This window comes from Hemitrygon akajei, chromosome 7 (assembly GCF_048418815.1).
Source record: "Hemitrygon akajei chromosome 7, sHemAka1.3, whole genome shotgun sequence".
NCBI lineage: Eukaryota > Metazoa > Chordata > Chondrichthyes > Myliobatiformes > Dasyatidae > Hemitrygon > Hemitrygon akajei.
Window position 1 is genome coordinate 137,985,240 of NC_133130.1, and position 16,822 is coordinate 138,002,061.

The following is a 16,822-nucleotide window of genomic DNA, read 5'->3' on the forward strand; positions in this document are numbered from 1 at the left end:
GCGGTGAAATATCATTGAATATAAAGCTATGGACCTAGAGTTGGTTAATAGGATTAAGATGGATATTTCTTTGACGGAGTCGCTTGTTTCAGTGCTTGGTTACTCTTACAAACAAATAAACACGCCGATGCGTTGTTGCCGGATTCTCCGGCGAACGGCTGAGAAAATCCAGCACCATTCTCTGTGTGACATGCGCTGGGGGGGGGGGGGGGGGGGAACGATCCTGTGATCCACCCCTATTCTTGTGAGCGGCCACAGCCCGAGTTTCTAGGACAACCTCTGAGAACAGCTGGGGATGTGCAGCGCTCGCGTTTCAACGAGCACACTCTGGCAACCAGGCAGAGCAGCGAGCGACGGAGCGGCTACAACTTTGATGGGGTCCAATCGTCCTCTGCAATGCAGCCTGCGCAAAGCAAGCACGGGAAAGTAGAGTTGAACCGGGAGGTGACCGGGAAGGGAGTTTTCATCAAAGATATTTGAAACGTGCCTGAGTTTAGCTTGCTGGAGGAAACGGGAACGAATTACCCATCAACCTCTGGTTTCAGTCGGTGGATCTTTTTCATGCCGTGCAATTTATCATCGAGGGTAGGTTCCGATTTTTGCAACTTGTCTCCGTATTTCCCAAACTTCTTGCCATTTCCATGGTGTCCCTCCTTAGCTACTAACCTTGTTTGTAAACGACCCCTGTTGCTAAAGCTGGGTGTGCCGAGATTAAAGTTTCCTATCATCAGATCTGTGTGCAACATATGGATGTAGTTTTACGCAGAATTCCAGAAGATATAACAATACGAGTTTGCTGTTCATACTGGTAACTGCGAAAGTTGAGACAGCAGTAACGAAAGAGTCATGCCATAAAACGAAATAAAAACGCTTTTTAAATACAGATCTTAATTACTGCCGAGCACAAATCAATTCTGACCTCTACATTGTCTCCTTCGTGCGGCATTGATTGAAGAAGAACAGAAATGCGAATTTCTTCCAGAACGATTTTTAGCTACAGGCAACCCACAAAATGTTGGAGGAACTCTGCAGGCCAGACAGTATCTGTGGGAAGAAGTACAGTCGACGTTTCGGGCCGAGACCCTTCAGAAGAACTGGTGAAGGGTCTCGGCCCGAAACGTCGACTACTCTTCTCCATAGATGCTGCCTGGCCGGCTGAGTTCCTCCGGCATTTTGTGGGTGTTTGGATTTCTCGCATCTGCAGAGTTTCTCGCGTCTGTGTTTTAGTTTTATGGCTTTATTGGTGATTTTTCTAATAACCGGGTTTAAGATAGAGCAAAGGAGGTGAAAGGAATTTAGCTGCATTAATATAGCCGGCTATTGCGGACAGGGTGAAGATGGCACCTCTGTGTAGTATAGTACTTAGTTTTCAGTGGTTTTCCCCGCGATCGTATACGTACAAAGGTTGTCCAGCAGGTAGAGACATCTATCATATTTTTGATCTCTATCAGGATATTGATTAATCAGGAGATTCAGTATATCTCCAGCGGCATCTCTTCGGTTAGATCTTTTTGGCTTTATTATCTCCAGACTTGCAAACTCCAACCGTTCTTAGCCGGCCTCCATTCCTCCTCATTCATAAACGTCACTCGTCCAAAACACTCATGCCAAATCCTATCAGCCCTGCTCTTCCAACTCGTCGTTTAAACGTCACCAATGTTTCCATTGTGTTCACTTACGGTCACCCCCACCCGTGCCTGAAGTTCCTACCAGTGGTGCCAGTCTCTGGGACGGATCTCAGTGCTCTTCCGGTTTTGATCTATATCGCTGACTTTCAACTCGTCGATCACTTCTGGAGTCGAATTTACCGCTGAGATTTCCTCCCTGAATATCACCCGCCTCTTGCTCACTTTGCATCTTCAAGACAATTCCTTAAACCTCACCTTTCGTCCTCTCTTGTAACTCCCTATAAATTCAGTTAGAAATGCTGTGTGGCAATGCTCTTGTGAAATCCTTGGCATGTTACATTCTGTGAAAGGGCTACATTGGTAGCTGCATATTATGCAAGGGAGGACAGTCTTTTTATAAAAGATTGGCAATTTTGCAACTATATTTCACTGTCTGGGAACATTCTGAGCACCCAGTATCTGTACTAGATTGGTGCTAACACAAAAATATGTGGTATAAACTGTATTCTGAAAACAATTGTGTTGCCTTTGTAACATTTTGATTAGTATGCATCAGGTAAAAGCAGGGAAAACACAAGTCTACATTATCCCTTACATTTTCCTTTCAACCCTTCCATACAAAGTAATCAAAATACTTCTGCTGGTCCATTGAGTCATTCCTGTCACACACCCACGCACCTTGTGACATTTTAGTAAATATTGCTGTAGTTCAGCTTCAAATTAATTGTCATGGGGATACATAAAAAGGGCATGAATTCCACAAAAAAATGTTCTTTTGTGCTGTAGCAACACAATATATTATAAACATGACCTACATAAATTAACATAAAGTGTACATAATTTACATGACAAAAATAAACACAAGGACATTAGTGCAACTTGAGGGAGAGAAAATCGATGTGTGGTCTGAAGCGGTATTAGAGATTCACAAGTTGGTTCAAGAATTTGAAAGCACTAAGGAAAAGCTGTTGTGGAACCTTGAGGTGTGGGTCTTCAGGCTCCTGCATCTCCTGCCTGGTGCAGCAATGAGAAAAGGGCATGGTGAGGATGATGGGATCTTTTATGGAGGATGTAGTGCTGTTCGTTACAGAATTTGCATCTTTTGTCTTTTGTCTTCTCCACTGTGAAATGAATTTGATTAAATTTGGATCTTTAATGGTTGAAAAGTGGGAACCAAACCTCTGAAAATCTGGACAATAATTCAAATACACATCATCAGATTGAAATCAAAGATATCTGGCCCAGGAGATAGTCTGTACTGTCGAGAGAATTGTGGATTTCATGGATTTATATTGCACAAAATTGCTTCAAAATAATTGTTTGCTGTAGCATTAAAAGCACCTTAAAACACTCTTGGTAATGTAAACAAGTGTGATCATTTGTTAAAGATTACAGTATGCATAATTCATCTGTAGATTCTGACCTAAGTTATTGTGTGTTACAGGTGTTCCCCCTTTACAAAGGTAGAGCGTTCCTATGAAACCTTTCTTAAGCTGAAATGGCATGAAGCAAAAAACCATTAATTTATATGGGAAAATTTTTTGTAAAAGCAAATCCTCTTTGTAATGCAAAAACAGGTTATTAATGTAGGTCTTTTGTAAAAGCGAAGTGGAATAAAGCGAACATTCATAAAGTGGGGGACACCTGTATACATGCTATGTGTACTACTGTGCTTTACATCCTGGTTCGGAGAAACGTCTCGCATGACAATATGCATGTACATGGTAGTTAAATGAAAATAAATGACTTGAATTGACTTGAACCCCTAATCATTTTAAACTTTCCCAAAGGCTGTAAATGAGAATAACACCACTGTGTTAGATGTGTAAACAGAGTATTCAGTCCACCCATACATTGTGTAAATGTGAGAGATGCATTCAAGTGACAAAGACGGCATCCACTTAGGCAGGCATCCAATAGCACTGTTCTGTGTGTATAAACAAACTACAGTTGGTGATTTGTATCATCATTTATGTTACAGTGCTAAGTTTTGTATCATCACTGTAATACAACATTCTGTAACTTTATATTGACTGGTGGAAGGCTTGGATGTATCATTACAGCTGGTTACAACCAAGTTTTTATGACTGATATCATAAACAGTTAAAATGATTAGTTTTAAAAAATTATAGTGAATTTAAAGTGCCAATGTTTACTTCCTGTATATATAAGTAATATATCCTTTAAATAGATTTCATTTAGAATAGAAATTCTAATTTCATTGTTAATATAAAATTATAGACATCAAGTATTGCCCAGGGTACATAAGTACAACAGAACTGTTTGAAATATTGACATGCTGTGTCTGAGATGGAGCTGTAGATGGTGCTGAAATTACTTTTTTATAAGGCATATTACTTTTACGGTGCATTTAGTCTCACAAATTAACAACGTGAAACCTGGACCAACAGTGATAATTGAAGTATCTTGTTAATTCAGGGGAAAAAAGGACATTTAAAATTACATGAAATAATAGTGTCATCATAAACCAGGCAAGTTGAATACTGAAAAAGTTAGGGATAACAAATTCAAATCCCTGAATAATGAATATGAAGGACTGATATTTATAAAACATTTTACATAGAACTATTTCAGAACGTGCATCAATATGAAACAATTCCTTCTTGACAGCTAAAGTTGTGGGAGAAAAAATGATAGTGAATGAGATTACATACTCTTAGATATTGCTGGCAGTATAGAATTCTAACTGCAGTACAATGACAACATTGTTTTCAGCAACAGACCCTGCATTCAGCAAAACCAAATGAGATGTGATGGCAAAATGGAGTATAGAAACTGTCAGAGATGATGTCACTGGTGGTATCCATGAACAGATTCGAGACAGAAACCTCCCTCCAACCGATACAAGACGATGATTAAATAGAAACTTTACTAAGGAACCAATGTTTTCACTGTAGGCACACTCTGCCAGCTCAAATTTTATTTAATGTTGATACAAATTTTCTACAAAGATAATTGAAAGTCAATTAATGACTGCTCCAAGAATAGCACTTCAATTCATTTAATTTTCCATGACATCATAATACCTGCTGTTTGATTCATTTTAATGTTTAATAGATTACTCAGGGTAAGGTCCCTAAAGGAGTTTTGAAGTGACAAAGTGAACTGCAGATGTCTAGCCTATTTAGTTATTTCCAGTATGAATTTTATTTAGAGCTCTTTTAGAATTTAAAGATATACCATGGAGGTTACATTAGCAGTAATGAAAGTAAAGAAGCTAAACCCACATGGACTAAATTGGTTTCAAAAGTACATTTAACGTCAGAAATGTATTCGATATACATCTTGACATGCTTTTTCTTTGCACCCATCCACGAAAACAGAGGAGTGCCCCCGAAGATTGAATGACAGTTAAATGTTAGAACCCCAAGTTCCCCCCATTCCCCCAGCTCCCCTCCCTCCCATGCATAAGCAGCAGCAAAGCAACAATACCCCCCACCAGCAATCAAAAGCATCGGCACCCACCACCGAGCACTCAAGTGTGCAGCAAAGTAACAGCAAAGACACAGACTTGCAGTACCCCAAAACTACTCGTTCACCCGGTATTCGATATACCACAGGCTCTCTCTCTCCCTAATAAGGGAGAAAGGGGTGTCTCCATTTCACAACAAAGGGGGAGACATAACAAACAACTTGCTGGTTTACGATATTAAAAGTCCGTTGCATCGCCTTTTCAGAGTACTGCCCAAAGATGTCGGGTCAGTGGGCACACAGCCAAAGATCTTCCGACTCCCACGACACACTGATCTCCTGCCGGGACACTGACATTTGATCTGCCTGTCTGCAGAGGCACGAGATCCCAGGCCTTCAAAGGTGATCTAAGCTCTTTGGTCACATCCTTGGCATGTCGGATAACGGCCAGTTGTGAAACCCCAAGAGCAATTCCCATTCCTGCAAAGAACCAAAGTCAGTGTGTGACTCCAGGTCGGGGTCTTCAAAGGCTGGCCAACCAAAAAGGGTAAATTTTCATATGGTTCAATAAATAAACAGTCTGCAATGTATTGTGAACCATAAAACATTGGAATCACATCAAAGTCTTAATTTCTGCTGAGTGATGTAATCTCTAAGTCACTCTACAGTAAAATTGCTAAAATTTGACCAGGCTGCAAAGGGAGGAAAGATTTGCCAGGGATCTGTCGCTATTGGAATGAGAGAAATAGCATTCATTACATTTTCATATGAGATTGAGTTTAATATTGAAAAATCTGTCATAATTCACGATATGGGTCATCTTTAAAGATGAGGTAGTGGAAAGTGACATTCCACTTGTACACCTACATTTCTGGAAGTATCCATGACTTTTAAAATGGGGTACACTTTTACATTTTTACATTTTTATTTACAGGATGTCAACATCATTAGCCAGGCCCACCTCTAACTGTGCCTGAGCCTAGTGGCCTGCTGTCCATTTCGGAGACGATGATGTTTGTGGATCTGGAGTTACATAAAGAGCAGACCAGGTAAGGATGACAAACATCCTGCTCTGAAGGATAGTAACGAATCAAAAAGGTTTCCATAAGAGCACATTATTTTGTGAACTTCATTACTAATCTTTTTTAAATAGCAGAGTGGTAACCAAATTTAAGTTCCATGGCTACCACGTGGAGGTTGAACTCAGGTTTCTAAATCGTTAATCCAGGCTTCTGGATTATCAAACCATTAACTTAACCAATGTGTCAGCACTTTAACTAACTAATGGAACCTAAGTGTCATAAAGTGCATAAAGTTACGATCACTAGAGAGAAGGTTCTTGGGAAACTGAAAGGTCTGAAAGTAGATAAGTCACCTGGACCAGATGGACTACATCCCAGGATTATGAAAGAGGTGGCTGAAGAAATTCTGGAAGCATTAGTAATGATCTTACGAGAATTACTAGATTCTGGAAGTGGTTCTGGAAGATTGGAACATTGCAAATGTCACTCCACTCTTCAAGAAAGCAGAAGAACAGAAAATACAGGCCAGTTTGGAAGATGTTGGTGTTGACTATTAAGGATGAGGTCTCAGGATACTTGGAAGCGCATGATAAAATAGGCCATGGTTTCCTCAAGGGAAAATCTTCCCTGACAAATCTTTTGGAATTCTTTGAAGAAATAACAAGCAAGATAGACAAAGGAGAATACTGTGGATTTTCAGAAGGCCTTTGACAAGGTGACACACATGAGGCTGCTTAACAATCTACAAGCCCATGGGATTATAGATAAGATTCTAGCATGGATAAATCAGTGGCTGATCGGCAAGAGACAAAGAGTGGAAATAAGATGTTTCCTATGGTGGTTGGCTGCTGGTGACTAGTGGTTTACCACAGGGGTCTGTGTTGGAACCGATTCTTTTCACGTTATATGTCAATGATTTGGATGATGCAATTATTAGCTTTGTTGCAAAGTTTGCTGATGATATGAAGACAGATGGAGGGGCAGGTAGTTTTGAGGAAATAAAGAGGCTACAGAGGGATTAGGAGGATGGGCAAAGAAACAGTAGATGGAATAAAATCTTGGGAAGTGTATGGTCATGCACTTTGGCAGAAGAAATAAAAGAGTTGACTGTTTTCTGAATGGAGAGGAAGTATGAAAAACTGAAGTGCAAAGGGCTTGGGAGTCCTTGTGCAGGATTCCCTAAAGATTAATTTGCAGGTTGAGTGTGTGGTGAGGAAGGTAAATATAATGGTAGCATGCATTTCAAAAGGACTACAGTATAAGAGCAACTTTGAAACTTTATAAAACTAGTGAGGCCTCACTTGGAGTATTGTGAGCAGTTTTGGGCCTTGTATCTTAGAAAGGATGTGCTGAAACTGGAGAGGGTTCAAAAGAGGTTAACAAAAATGTTTCCAGGATTGAATGACTTGTCATATGAAGAGCGTCTGCTGGCTCTGAGCCTGTTTCACTAGAATTCCAAAGAATGAGGGGTGAGCTCTTTGAAACCTATCAAATGGTGAAAAGCCTTGATACAATGGATGTGGAGAGGATGTTTACAATGGTTGGCTGCTCGTGACTAGTGGTGTTCCACAGTGGTCTGTGTCGGGACCGATTCTGTTCATGTTATAATCTAAAATCAGAGGACACAGCCTCAGAAACCTGGATTAACAAATAGAAACCTGAGTTCAACCTCCTTTTTGAACAGAGATGATGAGGAATTTCGTTAGCCAGAGAGAGGTGAATCTGTGGAATTCTTTGCCACGGGCAGCTGTGGAGGCCAAGTCTTTAGTATATTTAAAGCAGAGATTAATAGATTTTTGATTGGTCAGGGTATAAAGGGATACAAGGAGAAGGCAGGAGGTTAGGGCTGAGAGGAAAATTGGATCAGCCAATATGAAACTGTGGAGCTGACTCCATGGGCCAAATGGCCTAATTTCTCTCCTATATTTTATGGTCTTATGTTCTTAACGGTTCTGAGAAAATCTGAAGCTTCAGGTATAAATTTTAGGGCAGTTGTAGGAAGCAGGCAGGTATCTGCTAGGAAAAAAAACAAGCATTGACATTCAGTGATGGAATTATTAGAAGAAAGCGGTCCAATAGGGTGACAATGCAGAAAAATAATTTAAACAACATCAAAAAGCAAAAGACTGCAATACCAGAAATTTGAAATAAAAATGGAAAAAGCCGGAAATAGTTAGGTGGCCAGGTAGCATCCATGGGGAGATAAACTGAGTTACATTTTCAGGTTCATGAGATTTGATTGCTACAGCAAACGGATATTAATGTGTATTTCAGAAAGGGCTAATATCAAAACTTTACAATATAATTATGAAGATACGTTCAGAGCCCTTTCATAAGACTAAAAATGATTGGGAAAGGGAACTTAACATTATCCCTATTGAGAATTGGGATAAAATTCTTCAATTAGTTAATACATCATCTATATGTGCTAAACATTCATTAATACAGTTTAAAGTTGTGTATAGGGCTCATATGTCCAAGGATAAATTGGCTCGCTTTTATTCCTATATAAATCCTATTTGCGACAGATGTCATTCTGAGATAGCGTCTTTAACTCATATGTTTTGGTCGTGTCCGCTTTTGAAAAAATATTGGAAAGATATTTTTGGTATTATTTCAGCGGTATTGAACATTGATTTACAACCTCATCCTATTACTGCAATTTTTGGTTTACCAATGATGGACTCACTCCATTTATCCCCTTCCGCTTGTCGAATGATTGCATTTCTTACATTAATGGCTAGAAGATCTATTTTGTTGAATTGGAAAGAAATTAATCCTCCTACCGTATTTCATTGGCTTTCTCAAACAATGTTATGTTTAAATTTAGAAAAAATTAGAAGTGTGGTATTTGATACTTCTATTAAATTTGATAAGATATGGAGACCTTTTATTCAATATTTTCACATGATGTAAAATGACCCTGTTCCAAGCCTATTTGTTTTTCCAGTTTTGATTGTATATATGTTGAGAGGATTGGAGTTGACGACATTGATGATTTTCTACTGTTGTGAGATATTATAAACAGCCCTTTTTTTACTCTTTTCTTTTTTCCTTTTCTCTTTTTCTTTTTTGTTTTTTCTCTATTAGCTATTAGATTATTAGATTAGGTTTTTTTGCATAATTTTTCTTTCTTTTTTCAATAATATATATTATGATATACCTAGGTTTGACTTGTTTATTTCTATATTGTATTGTTTATGATTTGGGAATACTCATTTATATTGTAATCATTGCTTAAGTATTCTCTTATGTTTAGTTTGTAAGTGTATGTTTGTAATCCCATTATCTATGTAATATTTTGCTGATATTAATAACAATAATAAAAAGATTGAGAAAGAAAAGAAAGGATATTAATGTGTTGGTCACATACTGTCACAGTTCATTTTGTTTTTGTTGTACTGCACTTCTGTCTCTGAAGAATTAGCATTTCTGTATTGTGGACCTTAGTGCATGATACTGTCGTTACTGCCCCTGGCCTTTTGAAAATGTGTGCCACAGAAACTCAGTTCCACTAATGCTATGATGACCCTAATGCCAGAACACCACATTGGGAAGGGCTGCCCTTCACACGGCAGACTGCCCTGATCATCCGTTCTTTCTTCTTGTTTTTCTCTTGCCTCCAGACTTTATGCTGAATGCTATATTGCAGTTCAGACCATGAGACTAAAGCAAGGGAGCAAAATTAGGCTATTCAGCCCATCGAGTCTGTTCTATTCTGCCAGTTACACAATATGTGAGACCACACTTGCAGTATTCCCTGTTATAGTAAAGAGATCATTAAACCAGAAAGAGTTCAGAGGTTTTACGAAGACACTGGCCGAACTCAAGCACTTGAGTTACAGGATATTACTTGTCAGAGCATAGGAGATAGATAATCTTTATAAGGTGTATTAAATTATGAGGATATAGATATGGTGAATGAACACAGCCATTTCCCCAGGGTGTAGGAAAGAACATTTGTCTCACACCCTGGGAAGAAAACTGTGTATTTTCACCATCTCTGTACCCTCATAGATCTTAGGTTTAAGGTGAGGGAGGAGAGATGGATTAGAAGCTTGAGGGGAAACTTCTGCATGCAGAGGGTAGCATAAATGAAACAAGCTTCCAGAGGAGATGGTTGATGCAGACAATAATAATATTATAAAAACATTTAGGTAAGTACATGGACATGAATGGTTTAGAGGGATTCCGATTCATTTATTGATCACATGTACATTGAAACATACAGTGAAATGCATCTTTGGCATTACCAATCAACACAACCTGAGGATGTGCTGCATGCAAATGTCACCATACATTCTGGCATCAACATAGCATGCCCACAATGCTCAGCAGAACAACACAACACAACAAACAAGCAAAACAACAACAGTAATGGAAACCCCATTCCTCCCAAGCACAGACAGTCCTCAAACCCCAGGGCAAGCTTTGGAGTCTCCAGGCTTTGACCATAGGGCTTGGACTTCTGAACTTCCGATCAACCTTCAGATTTTGATCATCAGTATCAACCCCAGACTAGTTAATTTGACAGGACCACAAAGTCCCAGACTCTAAATTTGGAACCAGCAATATCAAAGTAATTGTGTTTAGTGCAGAGATCAGACAGATATCTGAAATATGCAGCACTCCCTGGACATGTTACAAACTTTAAAAATTCCTCCCATTCAGTTAGAACTGTGGTCCAATGCAACTGTTTTCATAACAGGAGATGTTACAGCTATATTATATTTGTAGAGAGTGAGGCGTCACTGCTATGGTAAGCTACTATTAGAACTTCATACTCATTTTCTGTAATAAACAGCAAAGGCTGTAAGTACAACAGTCGCACCACCAGTAATTAGCATAGTTTTTATATTAAAGCTGAAAACATCATCACTTGGAAGAAACCAAATTCCAAGTCTGACTTGTGTTTGAATTATGGGGTGTAGAAAAATCAAATAAGACCAAAAGACGTAGAAGTAGAATTATGCCATTCAGCCCATCAAGTCTGCTGTGCCATTCCATCATGGCTGATCCCTGATCCCACTCAATCCCATACACCAGCTTTCTCGCCATATCCTTTGGTGCCCTGACCAATCAGGAAACGATCAGCTTCTGCCCTAATTATACCCACGGACTTGGCCTCCACCGCAATCTGTGGCAGAGCATTCCACAGATTCACTACTCTCTGGCTAAAAATATTCCTCCTTACCTCTGTTCTAAAGGGGCACCCCTCAATTTTGAGGCTGTGCTCTCTAGTTCTGGATACCCCTGCCATAGGAAACATCCACCCTATCTAGTCCGTTCAACATTCTGTAGGTTTCAATGAGCTCCCCACACATTCTTCTAAATTCCAGTGAGTACAGGCCCAAAGCTGCCAAATGCTCCTCATATAGTAACCCCATTCATTCCCTGAATCATATAGTGTTCCATGTCTGCAATTCTTTCTCAGTTTCCTGTTACTTTTTGAGCTGTTGGTCTTTACATTTTCCACTTTGCCATTCAAGGCTTACTCTTCAATTAGCAATATGCCATTTTCATTAAGTGCAGAGTTTAAAACGCTACTCAGTTTTAAAAAAAATTATGCCCAGTATGCCATGTCCAGGTTGAGATCAATATATTGGGGCAGATCTTACAAAATGAAACTTCTGATAGGTATTGTTAATTGCATCTCCCCCTTCATTTGTTGGACATACTGTATAAACAACAGTGCAGGCCCTTTCCTTAATCGCTTGTGAGTAACAGGACACCAGCATCTCCTTAAAAATGGAGATTTGGGTCCGGTAAAGTGAGAACAACGAAGAAAGGCAGAGAGTGGCTGGAATATGCAACATGTAAAACGAAGGTGGAACCTTTTCACCATGTCGGATTCAATGCTAAGACATTTGTGATTATCGCTACTGCCCACTTCCTGCCACAGGCCATTCATAGACAGTGATCTGGAATTACATACGCCTCCTAAGGGTAAAACCTATTCCTCCAGGTATACCATCTAACTACTCACCAAGTCGAGGCTTAGACAGGAGCAGATATCCTCACCAGCAGCTTAGCATCCAGTCAACCAGTATTAGCAAGCTTTGGAAATCGGTGGCTATCATGGCTGTCATATGTATGCCTGTTCTAATCTTTATGTGAGATAGACTGACTTCATCAAATTAAGTCCCAAGTGTTGTTTGAGAGCGCTCTGAACACATAAAGGCTTGTTGCTCCTTTTGTTCACTGGCTCAATGGGCACATTGGCTTGGCATTATCTGCAGAGCTGGACTTGCAGCCTTTGTACACAGTGTATTTCTGATGGATGAATTAACCTGCTTTGTGATGATTTCTTTTCTCTCTCTCTGAAACTGCCAAGAGCTTGCAAGCCATTCAGTAATAGCGTAAGTGTCTTCTGAATGTCAGCCATATAAACAGACACCCAGATTTGCCTCAAAATGAGTAGTTTATGGCATATTAATAATTGCTTTTATCCACCAGCTTTCATCTAGAACATGTATTTCTTCAAGAATGTTTTTATTTGCATTTATGGATATGATGGAAGAATTATGGGGTATGCCTGTTATATAGCAATGTAACATTGTTACAGACTTACTGGAATATTGAGTCTGCTAGCTGTTAAGTTGCAATATGCTAATACAGGGGTTTCCCTGGTTACTTAAGGGTTCCGCTTCTGGATTACTGTCTGCAAAACTAAATTTTCTCTAAGTCAGAAATAATTCTCCCCAAATTGTAATGTGAAATCTTTAGCCTCAATGGCCCTTGAGATTGATTTGTGAAGAGTGAAACTGGGGAAGGTCTTGGCAAATTTGAGCTGATTTTGTAGCATCAAAGCTCATTCAGTGTGATGACTTGCGTGGAATTTCATTTATCGCATCCACCTGAGCAGAGAGCGGAGGCAATGGGCGGAATATGCATGTATTGCACGACTACTGCATTGCACTGAGTTTAGTTATGTTCAGTTGTAGGTGGTAACGTTCTGACTGGCTATACCAGGAGTCTCAACATGAATGAGAGCAAGATCACAAACAAGAAAAAATCTGCAGATGCTGGAAATCCAAGCAGCACACACAATGCTGGAGGAACCCAGCGTTTTGTATGTGCAGCTCACATATCAATGATTTTTAGGCTTAATAAATTCTGGAGATGCCCAAAATGCTCTGATATGAGACTGTAAAAATAGCAATACAGTATCCCTGACTGAGACTGAACAAGAAGCACGCTGCATATTGGCAATAAAAGTAAAAAATGCTGGGGAAATATATCAACAGGTCATGCATAAACTATTGAAAGAGAAACAGTTTGTGTTTCAGGTCTGAAACCCTTCATCAGAAACATCGAAAACCTACAGGACAATGCAGGCCCTTCGGCCCACAAAGCTGTACCAAACATGTCCTTACTTTAGAAATTACCTAGGCTTACCCATAGCCCTCTATTTTTCTGAGCTCCATGTACCTATCCAGGAGTCTCTTAAAAGACCCTATCGTATCCGCCTCCACCAGTGTTGCTGGCAGCCCATTCCATGCACTCACCACTCCCTGTGTAAAAAAACTTACCCCTGACATCTTCTCTGTATCTACTTCCAAGCACCTTAAGACTATGCCCTCTTATGCTAGCCATTCCAGCCCTGGGGAAAAAGCCTCTGACTATCCACACGATCAATGCCTCTCATCTTATATACCTCTATCAGGATACCTCTCATCCTCTGTTGCACCAAGGAAAAAAGGCTGAGTTCACTCAACCTATTCTCATTAAGCATGCTCCACAATCCAAGCAACATCCTTGTAAATCTCCTCTGCGCCCTTTCTATGGTTTCCATGTCCTTCCTGTAGTGAGGCGACCAGAACTGAACACAGTACTCCAAGTGGGGTCTGACCAGGGTCCTATATAGCTGCAACATTACCTCTTGGCTCTTAAACTCAATCCTATGATTGATGAACGCCAATACACCGTATGCCTTCTTAACCACAGAGTCAACCTGTGCAGCTGCTTTGAGTGTCCTATGGACTCAGACCCCAAGATCCCTCTGATCCTCCACACTGCCAAGAGTGTTACCATTAATGTTATATTTTGCCATCATATTTGACCTACCAAAATGGACCACTTCATACTTATCTGGGTTGAACTCCATTGGCCACTTCTCAGCTCAGTTTTGCATCCTATCAATGTCCCACTGTAACCTCTGACAGCCCTCCACACTATCCACAACACACCCAACCTTTGGGACATCAGCAAACTTACTAACCATCCCTCCACTTTCTCATCCAGGTCATTTATAAAAATCATGAAGAGCAGGGGTCCCAGAACAGATCCCTGAGGCACACCACTCCATGCAGAATATGACCCGTCTACAACCATTCTTTGCCTTCTGTGGGCAAGCCAGTTCTGGATCCACAAAGCAATGTCTCCTTGGATCTCATGCCTCCTTACTTTCTCAATAAGCCTTGCATGGGGTACCTTGTCAAATGCCTTGCTGAAACCCATATACACTACATCTACTGCTCTTCCTTCATCAATATGTTTAGTCACAACCTCAAAAAATTCAATCAGGTTCGTAAGGCATGACCTGCCTTTCACAAAGCCATGCTGACTATTCCTAATCATATTATGCCTCTCCAAATGTTCATAAATCCTTCCTCTCAGGAACTCCTCCATCAACTTACCAACCACTGAGGTAAGACTCACTGGTCTATAATTTCCTGGGCTATCTCCACTCCCTTTCTTGAATAATTGAACAACATCCACAACCCTCCAATCCTCTGGAACCTCGCCCGTCCCCATTGATGATGCAAAGATCATCGCCATTGGCGATTTAACTGTGAAAAGGAGAAAATGTTAGTCTAGGTAGCAGAGAAGTAAGGGGAGGGCAATGGGTGGAACAATGTCTCTGATTGAAATAGCTTGAAATAGTGTTGGCATCAAGGGCTGTTTCTTTGTTTATGGGTGTTGCAAAGTGGCCAGAATATACAAATTAAAGAACAAAGATATTAGAGATGAGAAAGATGGTAAAAGATCCAGTCCTGACTTTAAAAACAGAAAAGAGCAAGTTGGAAGGATTGAAACTAGACTGGCAGCATGTGAGATCCCAAATAGGACTGAAGCAATGGGGAGGCAGGATAGTGATGGAGAAAACGACAAAAGCAAATTGAACAGGCAGGACAGGAAGGAGCATAGCAAAGAGTGAGGAAAGATAGCTGGATTAAATTACATTTACTTCAGTGCCCAAGGTCTGACAAGCAATGCAGGTGAACTCAGGGCATAGATACGAACATGGGATTGGGGTATTATATCTATCGTGGAAACATGGCTAAAGGAAAGGCAGAAGTTGGAAGGAAGTGAGAGAGGTTTTGCTTTTTTGGTTAATGGGATCATCACACCGTGGTCGGAGATGATATTGCTGAAGGATCATTTAGCAAGCCTTCATGGGTGGAACTGAGGAATGAAGAGGGGATGATCATTTTGTTGGGATTGTACAGGCCCCCATATAATCCTCAAGAACAAGAGGAACACATGAGCAGGGAGTCTGGGGAGAGTTGTAAGAATAATAGGGTTGTCATTGTAGGAGATTTTAACTTTCCAAACATTGACTGGGATTGCCATAGTGTTAAAGGTCTAGATGGGGGTGGAATTTATTCTGGGTGTTCAGAAAAGTTTCCTCAGGCAGTATATAGATGGCCCTGCCAGGGAGGGGACAAAGCCTAATTAACTACTGGGAAATAAGGATAAATGGCTGAGGTCATGCAGCATTCTGGGACCAAAGACTATAGTTCTGGTAGTTTTAAAATAGTGACGGAAAGGGACAGAACTGGTCCACGGATGGAAATTCTGAATTAGGCAAGGTGAATTTTGATGGTATTAGGAGCTTGCAAAGGTTGATTGTGTTAGATTGTTTGTGAAAAGTGAGATAGCAGGAATTCAAGGACAACATGTTCCTACTGAAGTTAAAGGCAAAGCTGCTGGGATTTGGGAACCATTGATGTCAATGGATATTGTAACTGGGTAGAGGCCAGTCCATTACAGGAAAACACAAATGAGAAAATCTGCAGATGCTGGAAATCAAAGTATTATACACAAAATGCTGGAGGAACTTGGAGGCCAGGCATCATTTATGGAAAAGAGTAAACAGTCAACTTTTCAGGTCAAGTTCTTTCATCAGGACTGTCCTGATGAAGGATCTTGGCCTGAAATTTTGACTATTTACTTTTTTCCATAGATGCTGCCTGGCCTGTTGAGTTTCTCCAGTATCTTGTTGCATTACCATTACAGGAAAAGCCTTCCCCACTATTGAGCACATCTACAAGGATCGCTGTCAAAGGAAAGCAGCATTCATCATTAAGGACCCCTCCCTCAGCCAACAAGGCCATGCTCTTTTCTGTCTGCTGTCCTCAGAAAGAAGATACAGGAGTCTTAGTTCCTACAGCACCAGTTTCAGAAACAGTTATTATCCTTCAGTCATCAGGCTCCTGTGCAAGAGTGATTAATTACCTCAACTCTGGTTCCACAATCAATAGACTCATTTTCAAGGATTCTACATCACATTCTCAATATTATTTTATCACTTTTATTACTTATGCATTGTTATTAGTTTTTTTCTTTTTGTATTTACATAGTTTTTATCTTTTACACATTGATTTTCTAAATATCTTTGTGTGTAGTTCTTCATTGATCCTATTGTGTTTCTGCTGTGAGTACCCACAAGAAAATGAAACTCAGGGTAGTATATGGTAACATGTATGTACTTTGATAATTACTTTGAAATGAGTC

General features: G+C 40.1%; 1 protein-coding gene across 1 annotated transcript in view; it reads left to right on the plus strand.

The window, feature by feature from the left end:
* Positions 1–291: 291 nt before the first annotated feature.
* Positions 292–16,822, plus strand: part of LOC140730963 (dual specificity testis-specific protein kinase 2) — a 156,534-nt gene continuing 140,003 nt past the window's right edge. The window contains exons 1-2 of the mRNA XM_073052076.1: positions 292–585; positions 5,995–6,109. The gene's annotated coding sequence lies outside the window, so the exon portion shown is untranslated. The remainder of the gene's footprint in view (positions 586–5,994; positions 6,110–16,822) is intronic.